This window comes from Choloepus didactylus, chromosome 10 (genome assembly GCF_015220235.1).
Source record: "Choloepus didactylus isolate mChoDid1 chromosome 10, mChoDid1.pri, whole genome shotgun sequence".
NCBI classification, from domain to species: Eukaryota; Metazoa; Chordata; class Mammalia; order Pilosa; family Megalonychidae; genus Choloepus; species Choloepus didactylus.
In genome coordinates, this window is record NC_051316.1 from 15,156,770 (window position 1) to 15,170,825 (window position 14,056).

Genomic DNA, 14,056 nt, shown 5'->3' on the forward strand with positions numbered 1-14,056 from the left:
ACTGACTTTTATGAGTCATTTGAGCAAATTACTAAACCCAAAGTGGTGGTGGGAATCCCTGAATTTGTAGCCAGTCCACAAAGTCAGAATGCAGGTGGCTGGTGACCCTGAATTTGCAACTATGCCTGAAGGGCAATCTTGTTAAGGATTATATTTAACCTGTGGAGTAGGGCCTAGCTCTCAGTAGTTAGAGTTAGTTATTTGTAGCAGTCGATTGAAGTTTTTTTAGACCACATATAGTTGGGGTCACAAAAAATGGGATGGAACAAACCTGACTCTCTGAAATGTGATTTGGCAAGACACAAAATAAAAGGTTGAAGGATTAGGATCCTTTGAGTCCTACATGGTGACATGGTGACTCATGTTACCAGACTGCAGCTATGTTCCATTCACTTACACTAAAGTTTTTTTTTTTTTAATCTTCATTTTATTGAGATATATTCACATACCACGCAGTCATACAAAACAAATTGTACATTCGATTGTTCACAGTACCATTACATAGTTGTACATTCATCACCTAAATCAATCCCTGACACCTTCATTAGCACATACCCAAAAATAACAAGAATAATAATTAAAGTGAAAAAGAGCAATTGAAGTAAAAAAGAACACTGGGTACCTTTGTCTGTTTGTTTGTTTGTTTTCTTCCCCTATTTTTCTACTCATCCATCCATAAACTAGGCAAAGTGGAGTGTGGTCCTTATGGCTTTCCCAATCCCATTGTCAACCCTCATAAGCAACATTTTTATACAATTGTCTTCGAGATTCATGGGTTCTGGGTTGTAGTTTGATAGTTTCAGGTATCCACCACCAGCTACCCCAATTCTTTAGAACCTAAAAAGGGTTGTCTAAATTGTGCGTAAGAGTGCCCACCAGAGTGACCTCTCGGCTCCTTTTGGAATCTCTCTGCCACAGAAGCTTATTTCATTTCCTTTCACATCCCCCTTTTTGGTCAAGAAGATGTTCTCCGTCCCACGATGCCAGGTCTACATTCCTCCCCGGGAGTCATATTCCACGTTGCCAGGGAGATTCACTCCCCTGGGTATCTGATCCCACATAGGGGGGAGGGCAGTGATTTCACCTTTCAAGTTGGCTTAGCTAGAGAGAGAGAGAGGGCCACATCTGAGCAACAAAGAGGCATTCGGGAGGAGTCTCTTAGGCACAATTATAGGCAGGCCTAGCCTCTCCTTTGCAGCAACTGTCTTCCCAAGGGTAAATCCTATGGAAGAGGGCTTAACCCATCAAACCACCAGTCCCCTATGTTTGTGGTCATGTTAGCAACCATCGAGGTGGGGTAGGCCAATACCCCTGCATTCTCCACAGGCTCCTCAAGGGGGCTCAACATATTTTTTTTCCTTGTTTTTTTTTTTTAAAAAAACTTTTTTTTTTTAAATCAACTGTATGAAAAAAAATTTAAAAAAAAACTTAAAAAAAAATACAATAAAAAAACATTTCAAAGAGACCATAACAAGGGAGTAAGAAAAAGACAACTAACTTAAGCTAACTGCTTTACTTCCAACGTGTTCCTACTTTACCCCAAGAAAGTTACATAATATAGCAACATTTCTGTGAACTTGTTCCTACTATATCCATCAGAAATTAACAGACCATAGGCATTCCTGGGCATCCCCAGAACGTTAAATAGCTTATCTGTTCTTCTTGGATTACTGTTCCCCCTTCCTTAATTGCTCTCTATTGCTAGTTCCCCTACATTCTACATTATAAACCATTTGTTTTACATTTTTCAAAGTTCACATTAGTGGTAGCATATAATATTTCTCTTTTTGTGCCTGGCTTATTTCGCTCAGCATTATGTCTTCAAGGTTCATCCATGTTGTCATATGTTTCACGAGATCGTTCCTTCTTACTGCCGTGTAGTATTCCGTCGTGTCTATATACCACATTTTATTTATCCACTCATCTGTTGAAGGACATTTGGGTTGTTTCCATCTCTTGGCAATTGTGAATAATGCTGCTATGAACATTGGCGTGCAGATATCTGTTCGTGTCACTGCTTTCCAATCTTCTGGGTATATACCGAGAAGTGCAATTGCTGGATCGAATGGTAACTCTGTATCTAGTTTTCTAAGGAACTGCCAGACTGACTTCCAGAGTGGCTGAACCATTATACAGTCCCACCAACAATGAATAAGAGTTCCAGTTTCTCTACATCCCCTCCAGCATTTGTAGTTTCCTGTTTGTTTAATGGCAGCCATTCTAATTGGTGTGAGATGGTATCTCATTGTGGTCTTAATTTGCATCTCTCTAATAGCTAGTGAAGCTGAACATTTTTTCATGTGTTTCTTGGCCATTTGTATTTCCTCTTCAGAGAACTGTCTTTTCATATCTTTTGCCCATTTTATAATTGGGCTGTCTGTACTATTGTCATTGAGTTGTAGGATTTCTTTATATATGCAAGATATCAGTCTTTTGTCAGATACATGGTTTCCAAAAATTTTTTCCCATTGAGTTGGCTGCCTCTTTACCTTTTTGAGAAATTCCTTTGAGGTGCAGAAACTTCTAAGCTTGAGGAGTTCCCATTTATCTATTTTTTCTTTTGTTGCTTGTGCTTTGGGTTTAAAGTCTAGGAAGTGGCCGCCTAATACAAGGTCTTGAAGATGTTTTCCTACATTACCTTCTAGGAGTTTTATGGTACTTTCTTTTATATTGAGACCTTTCGTCCATTTTGAGTTAATTTTTGTGTAGGGTGTGAGGTAGGGGTCCTCTTTCATTCTTTTGGATATGGATATCCAACTCTCCCAGCCCCATTTGTTGAAAAGACCATTATGACCCAGTTCAGTGACTTTGGGGGACTTATCAAAGATCAGACGTCCATAGATCTGGGGGTCTATCTCCAAATTCTCAATTCGATTCCATTGATATATATGTCTATCTTTGTGCCAGCACTATGCTGTTTTGACTACTGTGGCTTTATAATAAGCTTCAAAGTCAGGGAGTGTAAGTCCTCCCACTTCGTTTTTCTTTTTCAGAGTGTCTTTAGCAATTCAAGGCATCTTCCCTTTCCAAATAAATTTGATAACTAGCTTTTCCAAGTCTGCAAAGTAGGTTGTTGGAATTTTGATTGGGATTGCATTGAATCTGTAGATGAGTTTGGGTAGAATTGACATCTTAATGACATTTAGCCTTCACATCCATGAACATGGAATATTTTTCCATCTTTTAAGGTCCCCTTCTATTTCTTTTAGTAGAGTTATGTAGTTTTCTTTGTATAGGTCTTTTACATCTTTGGTTAAGTTTATTCCTAGGTACTTGATTTTTTTAGTTGCTATTGAAAATGGTATCTTTTTCTTGAGTGTCTCTTCAGTTTGTTCATTTCTAGCATATAGAAACATTACTGACTTATGTGCATTAATCTTGTATCCTGCTAATTTCCTAAATTTGTTTATTAGCTCTAGTAGCTGTATCGTCGATTTCTCGGGGTTTTCTAGATATAAGATCATATCATCCGCAAACAATGGCAGTTTTACTTCTTCCTTTCCAATTTGGATGCCTTTTATTTCTTTGTCTTGCCAGATTGCCCTGGCTAGCACTTCCAGCACAATGTTGAATAACAGTGGTGACAGTGGGCATCCTTGTCTTGTTCCTGATCTTAGAGGGAAGGCTTTCAGTCTCTCACCATTGAGTACTATGCTCACTGTGGGTTTTTGATATATGCTCTTTATCATATTGAGGAAGATTCCTTCAATTCCTACCTTTTGAAGTGTCTTTATCAAAAAGGGATGTTGGATTTTGTCAAATGCTTTTTCAGCATCCATTGAGATGATCATTTGATTTTTCCCTTTTGAATTCTTAATGTGTTGTAATACATTGATTGATTTTCTTATGTTGAACCATCCTTGCATGCCTGGAATGAACCCCACTTGGTCATGGCGTATGATTTTTTTAATGTGTCTTTGGATTCAATTTGCAAGTATTTTGTTGAGGATTTTTGCATCTATATTCATTAGGGAGATTGGCCGGTAGTTTTCCTTTTTTGTAGCATCTTTGCCTGGTTTTAGTATTAGATTGATGTTAGCTTCATGAAATGAGTTAGGTAGTGTTCCATTTTCTTCAATGTTTTGAAAGAGTTTGAGTAAGATTGGTGTCAGTTGTTTCTGGAAAGTTTGGTAGAATTCCCCTGTGAAGCCATCTGGCCCTGGACATTTATTTTGGGGAAGATTTTTGATGACTGATTGGATCTCTTTGCTTGTGATGGGTTGATTGAGGTCTTCTATTTCTTCTCTGGACAGTCTAGGTTGTTCATATGTTTCCAGGAAATTGTCCATTTCCTCTACATTATCCAGTTTGTTGGCACACAGTTGTTCATAGTATCCTCTTGCAATTTTTTAAATTTCTTCCGTATCTGTAGTTATGTCACCTTTTTCATACATTATTTTGTTTATATGGGTCTTCTCTCTTTTTGATTTTGTCAGTCTAGCAAGGGGCTTGTCAATCTTGTTGATCTTCTCAAAGAACCAACTTTTGGTGATATTTATCCTCTCTATTGTTTTTTTGTTCTCTATGTCATTTATTTCTGCTTTAATCCTTGTTATTACTTTTCTTCTACTTGGTTTAGGATTGGTTTGCTGTTCATTTTCTAGCTTCTTCAGTTGATCCATTAGTTCTCTGATTTTGGCTCTTTCTTCCTTTTTAATATATGCGCTTAGTGCTATAAATTTCCCCGTCAGTACTGCTTTTGCTGCATCCCATAGGTTTTGGTATGTTGTCTTCTCATTTTCATTCATCTCCATATATTTAGCAATTTCTCTTGCTATTTCTTCTTTAACCCACTGATTGTTTAGGAGTGTGTTGTTTAACCTCCAGGTATTTGTGAATTTTCTAAGTCTCTGATGGTTACTGACTTCTAATTGTATTCCATTGTTGTCAGAGAATGTGCTTTGAATAATTTCAATTTTTTTTTTAAATTTATTGAGGCTTGTTTTATGTCCCAGCTTATGATCTATTCTGGAGAAAGTTCCGTGAGCACTAGAAAAGTATGTGTATCCTGGTGATTTGGGATGTAATGTTCTGTATATGTCTGTTAAATCTAATTCATTTATCAGATTGTTTATATTTTCAATTTCCTTACTGGTCTTCTGTCTGGTTGATCTATCTGTAGGAGAGAGTGATGTGTTGTAGTCTCCCACAATTAGTGTGGAAACATCTATTGCTTCCTTTAGTTTTGCCAGTGTTTCTCTCATGTATTTTGTGGCACCTTGATTGGGTTCATAGACATTTGATTGTTATTTCTTCTTGTTTAATTGCCCCTTTTATTAGTATGTAATGGCCTTCTTTGTCTATCAAAACATCCCTGCATTTAAAGTCTATTTTATCTGAGATTAATATTGCTACAACTGCTTTCTTTTGGCTGTAGCTTGCATGAAATATTTTTTTCCATCCTTTCACTTTCAATTTCTTTGTGTCCCTGTGTCTAAGATGAGTCTCTTGTATGCAACATATTGATGGTTCATTTTTTTTGATCCATTCTGCGATTCCATATCTTTTAATTGGGGCGTTTAATCCACTTACGTTCAACATTGTAACAGTGAAGGCATTTCTTGAATCAGCCATCTTATTCTTTGGTTTATGTTTGTCATATATATTTTTCCCCTTTCTCTATTAACATCCTTTATTGTACCCATACCGAATCTCTTTAGTACTGAACCTTTCTCCAAGTTTCTCTGTCCTTTCTTTGTTTCTCTGTCTGTAGGGCTCCCTTTAGTATCTCCAATAGGGCAGATCTCTTGTTAGCAAATTCTCTCAGCATTTGTTTGTCTGTGAAAAATTTAAGATCTCCCTCAAATTTGAAGGAGAGCTTTGCTGGATAAAGTATTCTTGGATGGAAATTTTTCTCACTCAGAATTTTAAATATATCGTGCCACTGCCTTCTCGCCTCCATGGTGGCTGCTGAGTAGTCACTACTTAGTCTTATGCTGTTTCCTTTGTATGTGGTGAATTGCTTTTCTCTTGCTGCTTTCAGAACTTTCTCCTTCTCTTCCATGTTTGACAGTGTGATCAGAATATGTCTCGGAGTGGGTTTATTTGGATTTATTCTATTTGGAGTTCGCTGGGCATTTATGATTTGTGTATTTATGGTATTTAGAAGATTTGGGAAGTTTTCCCCAACAATTTCTTTGAATACTCTCCCTAGACCTTTACCCTTTCCTTCCCCTTCTGGAACACCAATGAGTCTTATATTTGGATGTTTTATATTATCTATCATATCCCTGAGGTCCATTTTGATTTTTTCAAATTTTTCCCCATTCTTTGTTTTATGCTTTCATTTTCCATTCTGTCATCTTCCAGGTCACTGATTCGTTGTTCACCTTCCTCTAGTCTTGTACTATGAGTGTCCAGAATCTTTTTAATTTGGTCAACAGTTTCTTTAATTTCCATAAGTTCATCTATTTTTTTATTTAGTCTTGCAATGTCTTCTTTATGCTCTTCTAGGGTCTTCTTGATATCCTTTGTATCCCGTACTATGGTCTAACTGTTCATCTTTAGTTCTTTGAGTAGCTGCTCTAGGTGCTGTGTCTCTTCTGATCTTTTGATTTGGGTGCTTGGGCTTGGGTTATCCATATTGTCTGGTTTTTTCATATGCTTTATAATTTTCTGTTGTTATTGGCCTCTTGGCATTTGCTGAACTTGATAGGGTTCTTTTAGGATTTGTAGACCAACTGAAGTCCTTATCTCTAATTTATCAGATCTACAGCTTCGTGGAGTACACTTTCGCTAACTAACCAGCAGGTGGCGTCCACGAGCCACCTGTTCTCCACAAGCCAGTTCTCCCCTGCTTAGCCTTTTTGGTGAGTGGGGGAGTGAGTCTTATGGGGTCCAATTGGTATACCAAGCTTGCGTGTGTAGTTGGTGTTGCCTGCCCTGTATATGGGGCGTGTTTCTGGGCAGTCAGGGAGGGGGTTGGTGGCTCTAACAATCAAATCTCCCTGGTGATCCTGGAGTTTTAAAGCTGCTGCAATGGTCTCATCCTTCAGTTCAGTCCTGCCACAGTTTTGTCTCTGCCACTGACCCACAAGTCCTTGGTATTGGCATATGGCTCCTGAGACTTGCGAGTGGGTCCCTCTTCTAGGCCGTGCACCCCCTGGTCCTCTGTTGAGGGATGACTGTTGTATGTCACAGGTGAGTACCGTCCCCCCAGGGCAGTTCTGGGCTGGTGGGCTGTGTAGGGAGGCTCCCAGTCTGCTGAAATGATGGCTGAATGGGGCTTTGTTAATTCACACTGCTCCACCTTCCTAACTCTGGGAGAATCAGCTGAGGTTGCAGGGAAGGCTAATGTCCATGCCCAGTTTTGTGGTGTGTGCCTGGTATTTGAAGCACTTCCGTCACACTGGGTTGTCTGGGGCAGCTCTGGGCTATGGGGCTGGCGATGGGCAGGAGTGTTTCCTGTCCACCAGGATGATGTCTGTGAGTGGACACCCCCCTTTTCTTGGGAAGTTGTGGTGTTTAGTGAATTTTTTCAGCCACTGGATTATTGCCTTTTGTCTCAGAGCTCTCTTAGTTCTGCTCTTGTCTTGACCTGCCCAAATTGCAAGTCTTTGAGGCTTTCTGTATTGGGCTTCTTAGAGTAATTGTTTTAGAAAAAGAAAAAAGGATTAAAAAAAAAAAAGGGCCCTCCTCACAGATCTAATGGGTTATTGAAATGCTAAGAGACAAAGCAATTAGCGCCATTAAGGAAAGGTCCACAGGGCAGAGAGATCAGCTTTTCTTTGGGATTTGCATATGAGCCTCAGGGCCTGAGCTCTGCCCTTCCCCTTTCTATGTTCACCAGAACTCCAGAAACCCTCCACTTTTATTTTGGAGTTTTTCGTGTTGTTTTTTTCTATGCCTGTCTCCTCTCTGCTGGGCTGGCTGCTCTCAGATTCTCTCGTGTCTGGTCTCAGTCTATCTATGGTTGGAGTTTGGATCAATAGAATGAGTTTCCGAGAAGGGCTGCCACTGCAGTTCTCCCTTCCCCTTCCCGGAGCTGACAGCCCCTCCTCCTATGGGACTGAGCCTGGCAGGGAGGGGTGTGGGTCCCCTGGCCAGAAAAACTTACAGATTTCGCTGATCTCAGCAGTTCCACGTTTTCATGAGTGTTGTATGAACTATGCCCAAAGCCAGATTGCTCTGTGGTGTCCAGTCCACGCAGTTCCTGGCTTTCTACCTACTTTCTTGGAGGAGTAACTAAAACATACAGTTCACCAGTCCCACTTACACTAAAGTTAAAAGAAGCCAGCAGAATTTAGAGATCGTGGTATACTGAACTCCTCAGTGTTTGGCTCACTACATACATTATGGACTGCAAAATAATAAGAAACATTATATATATATTTAATTCCCTGGTTTTTGTTATCTATAATAGCTAAAATGAAAGTAAAAGACAATGCTAGGACAGCTACTGATGTTGAGTTAAGGTCAAATTGTAGGTGGTCTGAGCTATAGCCACTAGTCTCAGAGCCAATCACAAAGTGAAAAATTTTGCTAGAACAAAATTATGCTGGAGCACCTCTACTGTTTCTGCTCACCAAGAATGTGCTCCCATTTGGGGGGATTGGGAAATCAAGAAACTATTGAAATTAGGGGAGTGTGAAGGAACGTCTCATTTGTATGGATCAAGTATCATGAGCTTGCTGAAGAATCTTTATTAAAATGGATTGAGAGTGAATAACTTAGGGGCAGTGTCTTTGGTTTTGGATGCTTCAGAGTGAAAGGGCATGTTTTGATGCAAGACCCACAGTTGAACTACTGAACAGTCGCAGATGGCCCGAACATGATCCAGGCTCATGGCATGTCATTCCTGATGGAACAGTGAGCCTGGTGGTTTGGATAAAAGATGTTTTAAGGTTGTTTACCCTGAGAAGGGAAATTGCCCTGTTCCTCCTATGAATGCCAAGTGGAGCACTGCAGATGAAGCAGCTAATATGCTTCTTATGCACGGAATAAGCCCATTACTGAATTCATACTAAATTCTGTGATTAAAGAGAGCCCTTTCTGCAATGGGAATCACATGTGACCTTACTGCTACAAATTGAGCAATGGCCAAACCATTTATTGGATTTGCTTGTCTCAATATCCCATGATGGGTCCTATAGATGTTTAAAACATTGGATTAGCGATAACCTAAGATGGCAGCTAGGAGAGACAGGGCAAAAAAACACTCCATGAAAAATACTAGATAAAAGCCAGAAAGTGACCCAGACCACCAGTTCCAGCAATGCACCAGCTGGATAAGGTCTGCCAAATCCACAGGGACTGTGCATTTGATGAAACTGGGAGTCTGTGTTCTGAAACAAGTGAGTAATGCCAGATATTCAGCCACGCAGCAGTGTGGGGAAACCAAGGGTTGGTGTTTGGAGATGGACTAGTTCTTTTTTAAAAAAACCCAAAAGTGGCTGCAGATATGGCAGCGAGAACCGCACAGTGAAGCGCGGCAGGAATGGGCTGTGTGAACGCCTCAATACCTGGCATGGAAGATAGCCTTTCACGCACCTGCTGCTAACCGTCTTGGAGTGAGGAAGGCAGAGGTTAGCCGAAAGGGGAAAAAAATCATGTCCCTTGCAGCCATCTTCCCAGTGGACTGGAAACGCTCCTGCCCAGAGCCAGAGCCACAGCCAAGAGCCGCACCAAAAATCCCAGTGTGACAGGAAGTGTTTCCAGCAACACACGTACATGCCACAATATCGGGTGTGGAGAATAGCCTTTAGTGCACCTGCAGCTAATTGTCTCAGAGCTGCGAAGGCAGAGCTGTGCAAAAAAGGGAAAATTAACATGCCCCATTCAGCCATCCTTTCAGCAGGCTGGGAATGCCCCTACATGGCCCCATGGCCCAGAACTTCCCTTGAGGGATGGTGCACACTTGTGACATAGCACAACCTTCCCTCAGCAGAGGCCCTGGAAGGGCACGGCTTGGAAGAGGGACCCACTCAGAAATCCCAGGGACCATACACCAATACCAAGGACTTGTGGGTCAGTGGCAGAGGCAATCTGTGGTGAGACTGAAATGAAGGTTTAGACTCTTGCAACAGCCTTAAATCTGTTTAATTAAGTTTGATTATTAAAGCTGCCTTACCTCCCTAACCACTCAGACACACGCCCCACATTCAGGGCAGACAGCACCAACAACACATCCAAACTTGGTGCACCAATTGGACCCTACAAGAATCAGACCCCCACACACCACAAAGACAAAGTTGGGGAGAACTGACTTGAGGGGAATAGATGACTCGCGGTCTGCTGGTTAGTTCAAGAAAGTGTACGCCACCAAGCTTCATATCTGACAAATTAGAGATTCATCTTTGAATAACCCTACATAACCTAAAAGAATCTTATCAAGTAAAGCAAATGCCAAGAGACCAAAAACAACAGAAAATTTTAAAACATATGATAAAACCAGATGATATGGATAACCCAAACCCAAACACCCAAATCAAAAGATCAGAGGAGACACAGTACTTGGAGCAATTAATCAAGAACTAAAGACAAACAACGAGAGCGTGGCACAGGATATAAAGGACATGAAGAAGACCCTAGAAGAGCATAAAGAAGAAATTGCAACAGTAAATAAAAAATGGATGATCTTATGGAAATAACAGAAACTGTTGACCAAATTAAAAAGGTTCTGGATGCTCATAATACAAGACTAGAGGAAGCTGAACAATGAATCAGCAATCTTGAGGACTACAGAACAGAAAATGAAAGAACAAAAGAAAGAATGGGGAAAAAATTGAAAAAATCAAAATGGACCTGTTTTAGTTTGCTCATGCCGCAGAATGCAAAACACCAGAGATGGACAGGCTTTTATAAAAACGGGGGTTATTTCACTACACAGTTACAGTCTTAAGGCCACAAAGCATCCAAGGTAACACCTCAGCAATTGGGTACCTTCACCGGAGGACGGCCAGTGGTGACCGGAAAACCTCTGTTAGCTAGGAAGGCAGCTGGCGTCTGCTCCAAAGCTACGGCCTCAAAACGGCTTTCTCCTAGCACGTTCCTTTCTAGCAAGCTTGCTTCTCTTCAAAACATCACTCCCAGCTGCACCTCTGTTTCAGTCTCTTTGAGCCAGCACATTTATATGGCTCCACTGATCAAGGCCCACCCTGAATGGGTGGGGTCACACCTCCATAGGAGTATCCCACCGAAGTCACCACCCACAGCTGGGTGGGGCACATTCCAAGCAAATCCAACCATCACCAAAACTTCTGCCCCACACAAGACTACAAAGATAATGGCATTGGGGGACACAATACACTCAAACCGGCACATTCCACCCCCTGGAACCCAAAATGGCATTATCTTCCAAATACAAAATACATTCATTCCACAATACCACAAAAACTTAAATCATTTCAGTAACAAAGTTAAGCACAAAATCCCATCAAAATCAATTTAGGCATGGTCAGTCCCAAGGCACAATCTTTCTTTAGCTGTGGATCTGTGAACTTAGAACAAGCTACGTGCTTCCAATATACAAAGGAGGGACATTCATAGGATAAACATTCCCACTTCCATAAGGAGAAACAGTAAGGAAAACAGGGTAACAGGAGCAAACAGTTCTTAAAACCCGCAGGACAAACTCCATTAGATTTCAAAGTCCAAGAGTCATTTACAGAACAATGTTGCATCCTTGGGGCTTGAGAGAGGGGAGCCTAACCCTTCCCAAGGGCCTTTTCGGCAGCCCGTTCCTCTCCAAACCACTTAGGTGAGTGCTCCAACATTTCCACACATTGGGGAGACCACCTTCTCGGCTCCACCCTCCTAAAACCTTGGGGCAGCTCCCAGATTCCCTTCCATCTCCGGAGCACATGCTCAACCCCTTCAGAACAGCTGTGGGTGGCAGCCAGGCTCTCCCCAATTCCCTGGAATGTGCTCACCCTCTTTGGGGCTTGGGGTGGCAGGACATTTCCTGAGCAACGAGGCGGAATGCCCGCCCTCGACCTCCAGGGAAAACTCACCATTTCCCTGCGTGTGGGCTGCTCTGCTCTCTCAGCCCTAGACCTCCTGACTCCAGACCTCAACCTCCATGGCTCTGTCTTTGAAGAGATTTTTCCTTTAATTTTTTCCTGTCGTCTCCTCCAGTCCAGACCGGCAATGGCTCTGTCTATAAAGATCTCACAAAAATTCTGTTGGCTTTGCATGAAGCACACAGGGGTCAAAGCCATCAGACAATAGGATTTTCCACAAATCCTTTCTGCTTAACTCCTTTTCCAATCTTGGCTTGTACTGAAATGGCGCCTGGGTTCCATGTTTGGTTACATCCTCACGTTGGGCTGTAGCTTCTGGGATTCCACCCCCCTGGAAGCCTGTAATTTTCCAAGCCATCAACTTCTGGTTTCTTGGAACCCAAGAGTTCAGTTCTAAGTTTATCTCTCTCTGCTCGCATTTTACTATAAGCTGCAAGGAGAAGCCAGGATATGTCCTCCACACGTAGTCTGGAGATCTCCTCAGCTAAGTATTCCAGGTTGTTGCTTCCAGATTCTTCCTTCCATCTGACACCAGGACTCAATTTTGCCAAATTCTGTGCCACTTTAAAACAAGGATCACCTTTCTTCCAGTTTACAACAAACACATTCATCATTTCTGCTCAAGTCCTCATCAGAAGTATCTTTAGAGTCCATATTTCCACACAAACAGTCTCTTTAAAGCAGTAGTTTTGGCCTTTTCTATCAAGCTCCTCACAACTCTTCCAGAAACTCCCCTTATCCATTTAAAAAGCCGTTTCCAACGTATTTGGTATTTGCAAACTCAGCAGCAAAAGCACCCCACTCCTGGTACCAAAATCTGTTTTAGTTTGCTCGCTGCCGCAGAATGCAAAACACCAGAGATGGACAGGCTTTTATAAAACGGGGGTTTATTTCACTACACAGTTACAGTCTTAAGGCCACAAAGCATCCAAGGTAACACCTCCAGCAATTGGGTACCTTCACGGAGGACGGCCAGTGGTGACCGGAAAACCTCTGTTAGCTAGGAAGGCAGCTGGCGTCTGCTCCCAAAGCTACGGCCTCAAAACGGCTTTCTCCTAGCACGTTCCTTTCTAGCAAGCTTGCTTCTCTTCAAAACATTACTCCCAGCTGCACTCTGTTCAGTCTCTTTGAGCCAGCACATTTATATGGCTCCACTGATCAAGGCCCACCCTGAATGGGTGGGGTCACACCTCCATAGGAGTATCCCACCGAAGTCACCACCCACAGCTGGGTGGGGCACATTCCAAGCAAATCCAACCATCACCAAAACTTCTGCCCCACACAAGACTACAAAGATAATGGCATTTGGGGGACACAATACACTCAAACCGGCACAGGACCTCAGGGATATGATAGATAAATAAAACGTCCAAATCTAAGACTCATTGATTGTCCCAGAAGGGGAAGAGAAGGGTAAAGGTCTAGAAAGAGTATTCAAGAAATTGTTGGGGGAAAACGTCCCAAACCTTTCTACACAATATAAATACACAAAGCATAAATTCCCAGTGAACTCCAAATAGAATAAATCCAAATAAACCCACTCTGAGACATATCCTGATCAGAATGTCAAATACTGAAGAGAAGGAGCAAGTTCCGAAAGCAGCAAGAGAAAAGCAATTCACCACATACAAAGGAAACAACCATAAGACTAATTAGTGACTACTCAGCAGCCACCATGGAGGTGAGAAGGCAGTGGCATGACATATTTAAAATTCTGAGAGAGAAAATTGCCAACCAAGAGCACTTTATCCAGCAAAGCTCTCCTTCAAATTTGAAGGATAGCTTAAATTTTTCACAGACAAAAAACATGCTGAGAGAGATTTTGCTAATAAACTCCTGCCCCTACTTCAGATACTAAAGGTAGCCCTACCAACAGAGAAAACAAAGACAAGAGAGAGAGATACAGAGAAAGGTCAGTACTAAAGAGATTCAATATTGGTTCATTAAAGGACATGAGAGAGAGGGAAAAAAATATGTCTGACAAACATAAACCAAAGGATAGGATGGCTGATTCAAGACATGCCTTCACAGTAATAACATTGTATGTTAATGGATTTTTAAACTCCCCAATTAAAGATATAGATTGGCCAGAATGG